Source organism: Callithrix jacchus, chromosome 10 (genome assembly GCF_049354715.1).
Source record: "Callithrix jacchus isolate 240 chromosome 10, calJac240_pri, whole genome shotgun sequence".
NCBI classification, from domain to species: Eukaryota; Metazoa; Chordata; class Mammalia; order Primates; family Cebidae; genus Callithrix; species Callithrix jacchus.
This window is the reverse complement of record NC_133511.1, coordinates 63,329,901-63,340,629: the sequence shown is the minus strand read 5'-3', so window position 1 is coordinate 63,340,629 and position 10,729 is coordinate 63,329,901. Positions and strand designations below refer to the sequence as shown.

At 42.9% G+C, this 10,729-nt stretch overlaps 1 non-coding gene across 1 annotated transcript; it reads left to right on the top strand.

Annotated features, from left to right (window-relative positions):
- The first annotated feature begins 238 nt into the window (after positions 1 to 238).
- LOC118145938 (U6 spliceosomal RNA) lies at positions 239 to 345 on the top strand. The gene has a single exon (XR_004731419.1). It is a non-coding gene; the product is annotated as a U6 spliceosomal RNA (small nuclear RNA).
- Positions 346 to 10,729: the final 10,384 nt, after the last annotated feature.

Below are 10,729 nucleotides of genomic sequence, written 5' to 3'. Positions count from 1 at the left end.
TGGAAGTGTCTAGTATAACAAAAGCCAGGCATCAAAGTCAGCAGTTAAAAATTGCAGGCTGGGCACAGTGGCTCACACTTGTAATCTCCACACTTTAAAGGCCCAGGCAGGAGGATTGCTTGAGCCCTGGGAAGCAGAGATTGCAGTGAGCCATGATCATGTCACCGTATTCCAGCCTGGAAGACACAGTGAAACCTTGTCTCAAAAATAAATAAACACATAAATAAACACAGAACCAGTGCTTACTTTGGTAGCATATATACTAAAATTAGCATAACATGGAGAAGAAGAGCATGCTCCCTGTCAAAGGATGACACACAAATTCATAAAGCATTCCATATTTAAAAAAACATTTCCGAACCAAGAAAATAAATGAATCAAAAGAAAGGGAAGACCCTGGTGATTTCTTTGATATTAGAAAAAATTGGCCAGGCACAATGGCTTATGCCTGTAATCTCAGCACTTTGGGAGGCTGAGGTGAGTGGATCACTTGAGGTCAGGTGTTTGAGACTAACCGCCAACATGGTGAAACCCTGTCTCTACTAAAAATACAATTAGCCAAGTATGGTGGTGGATACCTGTAATCCAGCTACTTGGGAGGGTGAGGCAGGGAGAATGGCTTGAACTGGGGAGGCAGAGGTTGCAGTGAGCTGAGATCGGACCACTGCACTCCGGCCTTGGCAACAGAATGAGAGTCCATCTCAAAAAAAAAAAAAACAGTACAAAAATTAGCCAGCTATGGTGGTACATGCCTGTAATCCCAGCTACTTGGAAGGCTGAGGCAGGAGGATCACTTGAACCCAGAGGTGGAGGTTGCAATGAGCTGAGATAATGCCACTGCAGTCCAGCCTGTGTGACAGAGGAGACTCCATCTAAAAAATAAACAAATAAATAAATAAATAATTTTCATTTGCAATTCTGAGTTTGGCAAGAAGAGTGAACTGTGGCCTGGTGACTGGCACACACATTTTAGAGTTCACAATGTGCTCTCTCAGAAACTGTTTTAGCCAAAATTGTGTTATCATTTCTGGCCACTCACTTTATTCAAAAGACTTCTCTCAAAATGACTACTTATGGAAATCAGCTTTACCTGTACTCTCAAGTGAAAAAAATATTGTAGTTCTAAAGATATTCAAAAGAAAGTAATTAAGGTTATTAAAAAGCAATAAAGGTCCAGGCATCATGTCTCACACCTGTATTCCCAGCATCTTGGGAGGCTGAGGCAGAAGGATCACTTGAGGCCAGGAGTTTGAGACCAGCCTGGGCAACATCTTGAGACCCTGTCTCTACAAAATAATTTTAAAAATTAGCTGGGCATGGTGGTGTGTGCCTGTTGTCCCAGCTACTCCAGAGTTTGGAATTGGAGGATGACTTGAGGCCAGGAGTTTGAGGTTGCAGTGATCCCGGATTGTAACACTGCACTCCAGCCTGGGTGATGGGGAGAGATTTCATCTCTAAAAAATAAATAAAGGAAGCAAGGAAGAGCTTCTCCTCCAAATACTCCCACATCATTTGGGGCAATTACAAGATTTCAGAAAACATGGAAAACCTACCTTGAGTACCTTTTTGGATATATGCTTACGAGAAAACAAATCTCTTTAATTAACTCATAGAAAGACTAAGAGGAAAGGATCCTAGGAAACATGTGGTTTTACTCCCCTATTTAATTTTATTTATTTATTTATTTAGATGGGGTCTCACTCTGTTGCCCAGGCTGGAGTGCAGTGGCACAATCTAGGCTCACTGCAACCTCCACTTCCCAGGTTCAGGAGATTCTTCTGCCTCAGCAGGGATTACAGGCTGGAATTACAGCCACCTGCCACCATTCCGGCTAATATTTGTATTTTTAGTAGACACAAGGTTTCACCATGTTGGCCAGGATAGTCTTGATCTCTTGACCTCGTGATCTGCTCATATTGGCTTTCCAAAGAGCTGGATTAGAGGTGTGAGCAATGGTGCCTGACTCCCTAATTTTAAACATGAGAAAATTGGGTATCAAAGAAAGGAAGTAACTCACCAGATAGAGAGAGAAGAGCCTCTCTTACCACAGGGGGTCTCTCACTGGAAAACTGGCAAAACTTGCTCCCTGCCTGCATTCTCCAAGATCTTAGACCAACATAGAATAGAAATATCTCCACTTTAAAGGACAACTCATTTGTCCTTTGCCTTTTACATCCCTTTCAGCAAGCAGTGTTTCTCAACTTTGTGTTTGTGCAAACTCGAGCAGCACAAACTCCTGAGCTAAGAGGCACTCCACTCTGTTTGCAATTGAAGGCAAAGACTGGGATCCTTGGGCACAGCTCCAAACTCCTTTTCCATTAGTCTGGGGTGGCAGAAAGAAAAAAGCATTAATTAATTAATTAACTAATTTTGAGACAGAGTCTCACTCTGTCACTTAGGCTAGAGTGCAATGGTGCCATCTCAGCTCACTGCAACCTCCACCTCCTGGGTACCAGCTATCCTCCTGTGTCAGTCTCCCATGTAGCTGGGATTACAGGCATGTGCTTGAGGTTAGAAGTTTGAGACCATCCTGGCCAACATGGTGAAACCCCATTTCTACTAAAAATACAAAAATTAACCACGCATGGTGGCTGGTGCCTGTAATCCCAGGAACTTGGGGGAGTCTGAGACATGATAATTGCTTGAACCCAGGAGGCAGAGGTTGTAGTGAGCTGAGATTGCTCCACTGCACTCCAGCCTGGGGAATAGAGCAACATTCTGTCTTAAGGAAAAAAAAGGAGGAGAATTGGAAAGTCATATCTAGAGGGATTCAATGAAATTTGATGTTAAACAAGGAAAGGAAAATAATGGAGAGTGGGAGAAAAAAAAAGCCACACTTCAAGAGTTAAGCTGGTGGTGTTTTTATCAAAGATAGTGTTTCTTGGACTCTTCTCCATTAAAAAAGCGGCCAGGTATAGACTCATTCTTGTAATCCTAACACTTTGGAAAGCCAAGGCAGGAGGATCGCTTGAGGCCAGGAGTTCAAGACCAGCCCAGGCAGCATAGCAAAACTCTGTTGCTCCAAAAATAATTTTTTCAGATTAACCAGGTGCAGTGCTGCACACACACCTGTAGGCCCAGATACTTTGTGGGCTCAGGTGTGAGGATCGCTTGAGCCTAGGAGGTGGAGATTGCAATCAGCCAAGATCTCACCACTGCATTCCAGCCTAAGTAACAGAGCAAGACTCTGTCTCTTAAAAAAAAGTTTTTTCAATTGCCCTTGGAATTAAGATTCATATATATTCCCTATGGTTTCCAGGATATCAAGAAGAAAAAAGGAGGCAGAAAGACAGGAAGAAAAGAAAAAATTGAGCAAGAATGGAAGAAGGGTGGGGCACAGTATCTCACACCTGTAATCCCAGCACTTTGAGAGTTCGAGGGGGGAGACCATCTGAAGTCAGGAGTTTGATACCTGCCTGGCCAACATGGCGAAACCCCATCTTTACTAAATTTGTAACTATCTTGAGCGGACATATCAGGAGAAACAGGTCATTGTCTCCAGCATCAAAGGAATAAGCCAAGATGTTGATTTTGAAGAGCCAACACTTTCCCAAGAAGCCTCCACAGTGTGACCTCACAGCGCCTCCACCAGCACTGAGTGTCAGAATTAATGCATCTCAGGCTGGGGCACATTCTTGCAGAGGCCCAGGTCAAAACGTGGCCTGGAGTGATCAAAAGATGTTGATATGGCAGCTCCTCACCAGATGTCCTGCTCCCACCCTTTATCTCCTGCAACTACTGCCTCCAAGGTTCAAGTAATTCTCTTGCTTTAGCCTTTCAAGGAGCTGAAAATACAGGTGCCTGGCACCATGCTGGGCTTATTTTTGTATTTTTTAGTGAAGACAGGGCTTCACCATGTTGGCCAGGCTGGTCTCACACTCCTGACCTCAGGTCCCACCTCAGCCTCCCAAAGGGCTGGGATTACAGGCGTGAGCCACTGCACCTGGCATACTTGGTTAAATAAAAGTTATTTTTTGCAGAAACATACAGAGGATTCTCTGTATGTTGCCCAGGCTTATCTTAAACTCCTAGCCTCACGTGATTTCCCTGCTTTGGCCTCCAAAAGTGCTGGGATTATGGGCACAAATCACCATTCCCAGCCTCATTTTTTTAAATTAACTCAGTTTCAATTTCCTATTATAGAAATACCATCAAATAGAAAATGTCCATGTTAAGTAGGATTTCCATGAAAATGTAGCAAATCACAAAATCTCCCTTCCTTGATGTTTATTCATACCTTTTACCTTTTTTTTTTTTTTTTTGAGGTGGAGCCTCATCTGTTGCTCAGGCTGGAGTGTAGTGGCACAATCTTGGCTCACTGAAACCTCCACCTCCCAGGTTCAAGCAGTTCTCCCACCTCAGCCTCCCGAGCAGCTGGGATTACAGGTTTGCGCCACCTGTAAGCTAATTTTTGTGTTTTTAGCAGAGATGTGTTTCACCATGTTGGCCAGGCTGTTCTTGAACTCCTGTACACACCTTGGCCTCCCAAAGCACTGATATCATAAACATGAGCCACCTTGACCGGCCCCTTAACACTTATTCATTCTAATAACATTTATTGTGTGCCTACGATGTGCAATTACTTGATTAGGTTCTGAGAATTAACAAGATGAGACTGCTGCCATAGGGAGCTTCTGTTCTGATTGGGCATGAGTTTGGGAGAGAACATGCAGACAAGCAATTCAACAAATAACGAGCTGATTTTTGAGTGTGATATCTACTTTGAGAGAACCAGGCAGGAGGAGGCAATGCAGAAGAAAATGATTTCCCCTTCACAGGATGAGGGAGAATTTCTCAGCAGAAGTGATGTGTGAGCTGAGGTCTGAAACATGAGAAAAATCCAGCTATGGCAGGAGGTGAGGGAAGTCCATTTTGGGCAGGAAAGAGCATGTGCAATGGTTCTGAAGAGGGAAACCACTTGGCATTTACAGGAGCAGAAAAGAAGCCCAGATGCCCAATGCACAATGAGCAAGAAGAAAAGAATAGAGGTGGCAGGCAGGGTCAGATAATGCTAGGATTAGTTTGTTTTTTAAAGAGACATGGTCTCACTCTGTTACCCAGGCTGGAGTGTGGTGGGGCAATCATAGGTCACCACAGCCTCAACCTCTCCTGGGTTCAAGGGATTCTGCCATCTCAGCCTCTCAAGTAGCTGGGACTACAAGCATAAACCCTACTAGGCCTGGCTATTTTTTTTTCATTGTTATTAGAGACGGGAGTCTTGCTGTGTTGCCTAGGTGGGTCTGAAACTCTCATACTCAAGTGATCCTCCCACCCTGACCTAAAAAAGCACTGGAATTACAGGTTTGCACATTCCATCTGGCCAAGATTGGGGGTTTAAAAATGCTTTACTTTTAATTTTTTTGGGTACATAGTAGGTGTATAAATTTATAGGTTACATGAGATGTTCTGATAGAGTCATGCAATGTGTAATAATCACATCAAGGTAAATGGAATACCCCTCACCTTAAGCATTTATGCTTTCTTTGTTTTACAAACAATTCAGTTATGCTCTTTTCCTTCTCTCTCTCTCTCTCTCTCTCCTTCTCTCTCTCTCTCTTTCTTTCTTTCTTTTTGAGATGAAATGTAACTCTGTCTCCTGGGCTGGAGTGCGATGGTGCAATCTCGGCTCACTACAACATCCACCACATGCCACCCCAGGTTCAAGTGATTCTCCAGCCTCAGCCTTCTGAGTAGCTAGGACTACAGGCACACACCATCGAGCCCAGCAATTTTTTATATTTTTACAAAAATTAGTCCTGTTTTGCCATGTCAGGCTGGTCTTGAACTCCTGACCTCAGGTGATCCTCCTGCCTTAGCTGGCCTCCTGCCTGGCCTCTTTTAGCTGTTTTAAAATGTACACTAAATCACTGTTTACCATTGACACTCTGTTGTACTACCAAGTACTACATCTTATTCATTCTAACTGTATTTTTGTACCCATTAATTATTCCTGTACACTCCCTCCAGCCCACTACGCTCTCCAGCCTCTAGTAACCATCATTCTACTTGCTACTTCCATGAGTTAATTGTTTTAATTTTTAGCACCCACAAATGACTGGGAGCATGCAAAATTTGGCTTTCTGTGTCTGGCTTATTTTAGTTAACAGAATGATCTCCAGTTCTACCTATGTTGTTGCAAATAACAGGATTATATTCTTTTTCATGGCTGAATAATATTCTATTGTGTATATGTGCCACATTTTCTTCATCCATTCACCTGTTAATGGGAACTTAGATTGCTTCCAAATCTTGGCTACTGTGAGTAGTGTTGCAATAAATATAGAAATGTAGATATTTCTTTGATATGATTTTCTTTCTTTTGGGTATATACCCAGAAGTAGAATTACTGTGTCGTAAAGTAGTACTCTTTTTCGTTTTTTGAGGATCCGCCAAACTGTTCTCCATAGTGGTTGCACTAATTTGCATTCCCACCAATAGTGTACCAGTGTTCCATTTTTCCACATCCTCATTAGCATCTGTTACTGCCTGACTTTTGGATATAAGCCATTTAAACTGAGGTGGGATGATAGCTCATTGTAGTTTTAATTTGCATTTCTCTGATGATCAGTGATATTGAGTACCTTTTCATATATTCGTTTGCCATTTTTATGTCTTCTTTTGAGAAATGTCTATTCTGATCTATTGCCCATTTAAATCAGATTATTAGAGCTTTTTAAATCAGATTATTAGAGCTTTTGTTTCTATTGATTTTGTTTCCCCTGAGCTTTTTATATACTCAAGGGTTATTGATCCCTTGTCAGATGGATTCAGGATTGGGTTTTGTCTTTATTTTACACTCAATTCTAAACCATCAAATACTGTCAAGTGGAGAAGTGACACAATATTTATATTGGAAAATGACTTTGGGTATTTGCTACCTATTGCTGTGTAACATACCAGCTGGACATGATGGTTCATGCCTGTAATCCCAGCAGTTGGGAGGCCAAGGCAGGTGGATCATGAGGTCAGGAGTTAGAGACCAGCCTGGCCAACACAATGAAATCTTGTCTTTGCTAAAAATACAAAAATTAGATATTTCTGGCAGAGGGTTTTCAAGATGGTGCAGTAAGAACAACTCGGGATCGCAGCGAATGCTCAGAGGGTGAGTCAAAGCCGCATTTCCAGATAGATGTTTGTTGCCCACAGAACGGGGAAAGTTTCAGGTGTAGGAAAGACACGAGATGCAAGCGCAGCCGGTTCGGCTGTTGCGGCTGCTTCGGCCAGTGCTGCAGCACAGGCACTCCCCAACAATCCACACAAAACACACGGGCCCAGATGCCCTGTTAAACTGGCAATCTGAAATTTGGGAGGGCAGATTAGCATATCCATCTGATTAAATGGGACTTAAACAGTGAGCCAGACCAGGAGTTTCCTGGGAAGTGGCGTTTGAGCCAGCAGTGGCTAGCTGCATGGGAAATCACACAGATCCCGGTGCTCTAACAGTGGGTGACTGAAACACCTACGAGAGAGCCATAAGTTCAACTTAAATAAAAAAAAGAAAAGAAAAGAAAGGCACTCTGAGGCAGGGAGCCAGGCGAGCGGGCTCAGCGGGTTTCACCCCCACAGGGGCAAACAAAACAGCAACTCGAAACACTCCAGGTGGAGAGTTTCACTGCAAGCACAGCTGAACCCAGGACAGTGCAGCTCGGTGGGGGAAGGGCGTTCGCCATTAACAAGGATATCCGCCCCTACAGAGGTACACTGCCATTGCTGACACAGCCTGCCATTGCCGAGGCAACACGCCATAACAGAGAGACTCTGCTGCAAGGCAGAGCTGGTGGCAGCAGGGCAGAGCCTGCTGTGGAGCCCACGGCTGCAGGGCAGAGCCCGCAGCAACAGGGTCCACACCATATCAGCAGGGAGAAGCCTTGGCAGGCAAATAGTGACTAGACTGCCTCCTAGCTGGGCAGGATAGTGCCACGGACACTCATAAAGAAAGCCCCAACCCCCCCCCCCCCACAAGACAGAGCACCTGAGGAAAAAAAGGGGTTCTAAGAATTGTGCTGCAGCAGAATTAAACGCACCTGCCTAACAGGGCCTGAATGAACAATGGAGCTCACAGCTCAGCACTTGAGCTCCTATAAAGTACAGGCTGTCTCCTCAAGCAGCTCTCTGACCCTGTATAGCCAGAGTCACCTCAAAAAGGACTGATCAGACTGACATTAGGTGGGCACCATTCTGGGACAAAGATAGCAGAAAAAGAAACTGGTAGCATCCCTCACCATGCTGCAGCTGCTACAGGTGTACCCCAGACAAGCAGGGCCTGGAGTGGACCTCAGCAGTTGTACAGCAGAGGGACTAGACTGGTAGAAAAAAAAACCAAGTAACAGAAAGACCTCATCATCAACAATCTGGGTGTCCACTCAGAGACCCAATCGAAAAGTGAGCAACTGCTCAGATGACAGGTGGATAAATCCACAAAGATGGAAAGAAACCAGTGCAAAAAGGAGGAAAACACCCAAAACCAGAACACCTTGCCTCCTACAAAAGACCAAAACTCCTCACCAGCAAGGGAACAAAGCTGGACAGAGAATGACTGTGACAAAATGACGGAATTAGACTTCAGAAGGTGGGTAATGAGAAACTTCTGTGAGCCAAAAGAACATGTTCTAAATCAATGCAAAGAAACTAAGAACCTTGAAAAAAGATTCGAGGAAATGATAACAAGAATGGATAACTTAGAGAGGAATATGAATGAATTGAAGGAGCTGAAAAACACAATACGAGAACTTCTCGAAGCATGCACAAGTTTCAACAGCTGAATTGACCAAGCAGAAGAAAGAATATCAGAAGTCAAAGATCAACTCAATGAAATAAAATGAGAAACCAAGATTAGGAAAAAAAAGCGCAAAAAGGAATGAACAAAGTCTCCAAGAAATGTGGGACTATGTGAAGAGACCTAACCTACGTTTGATAGGTGTACCAGAAGGGGATGAAGAGAATGAATCCAAGCTGGAAAATACTCTTCAGGATATTATCCAGGAAAATTTCCCCCACCTAGCAAGACAGGCCAACTCTCAAATCCAGGAAATACAGAGAACACGACAAAGATATTCTGCAAGAAGAGCAACCCCAAGGCACATAATCTTCAGATTCAACAGGGTTGAAATAAAGGAGAAAATACTAAGGGCAGCCAGAGAGAAAGGTTGGGTCACCCACAAAGGGAAGGCCATCAGACTCACAGCAGATCTCTCGGCAGAAACTCTACAAGCCAGAAGAGAGTGGGGGCCAATATTCAACATCCTTAAAGAAAAGAACTTTCAACCCAGAATTTCATATCCAGCCAAACTGAGCTTCGGAAGTGAAGGAAAAATAAAATCCTTTGCGAACAAGCAAGTACTCAGAGATTTTGTCACCACCAGGCCTGCTTTACAAGAGCTCCTGAAAGAGACACTACACATAGAAAAGAACAACCAGTACCAGCCATTCCAAAATCACACTAAATGCTAAAGAGCATCAACATAATGAAGAATCTACATCAACTAACGGGCAAAACAGCCAGCTAGCATCAAAATGGCAGTATCAAATTCACACATAACAATATTAACCCTAAATATAAATGGACTAAATGCAACAATCAAAAGACACAGACTGGCAAACTGGATAAAAAAACAAAACCCATCAGTGTGCTGTATCCAGGAAACCCATCTCACAGGCAAGGATAAACAAAGGCTCAAAATAAAGGGATGGAGGAAGATTTACTAAGCAAATGGAAAGCAAAAAAAAGCAGGAGTTGCAATTCTGGTCTCTGATAAAATAGACTTTAAAGCAACAAAGATCAAAGGAGACAAAGAAGGTCATTACATAATGGTAAAATGATCAATACAACAAGAAGAGCTAAGGATCCTAAACATATATGGACCCAATACAGGAGCACCCAGATATATAAGGCAAGTTCTTAATGACTTAAAAGAGACTTAGACTCCCACACAATAATACTGGGAGACTTTAACACTCCACTGTCAATATTAGACAGATCAACCAGACAGAAAATCAACAAGGATATCCAGGGCTTGAACTCAGACCTGGAACAAGCAAACCTGATAGACATCTACAGAACTCTCCACCGCAAATCCAAAGAATATACATTCTTCTCAGCACCACATCACACCTACTCTAAAATTAACCACATAATTGGAAGTAAAGCACTCCTCAGCAAATGCAAAACAACTGAAAACATAACAAACAGTCTCTCAGACCATAGTGCAATCAAGTTAGAACTCAGAATTCAGAAACCAACTCAGAACCACACAGCTTCATGGAAACTGAACAATTGGCTCCTGAATGTTGACTGGATAAACAATGAAATGAAGACAGAAACAAAGAAGTTCTTGAAAACCAATGAGAATGAAGACACAGCATGCCAGAATCTCTGGGACACATTTAAAGCACTTTCTAGAGGAAAATATATAGTAATAAGGGCCCATATGAGGAGAATGGAGAGATCCAAAATTGACACCCTATCATCAATATTGAAAGAGCTAGAGGAGCAAGATCAAAAAAACTCAAAACCTAGCAGAAGACAAGAAATTACTAAGATCAGAGCAAAACTGAAGGAGATAGAGACATGAAAAATCCTGCAAAAAATCAATAAATCCAAGAGCTGGTTTTTTGAAAAGATCAACAAAATAGACAAACCACTAGCCAGACTGATTAAAAAGAAAAGAGAGAACAACCAAATAGATGCAATAAAAAATGATAGAGGAAAAATCACCACAGATTCCACAGA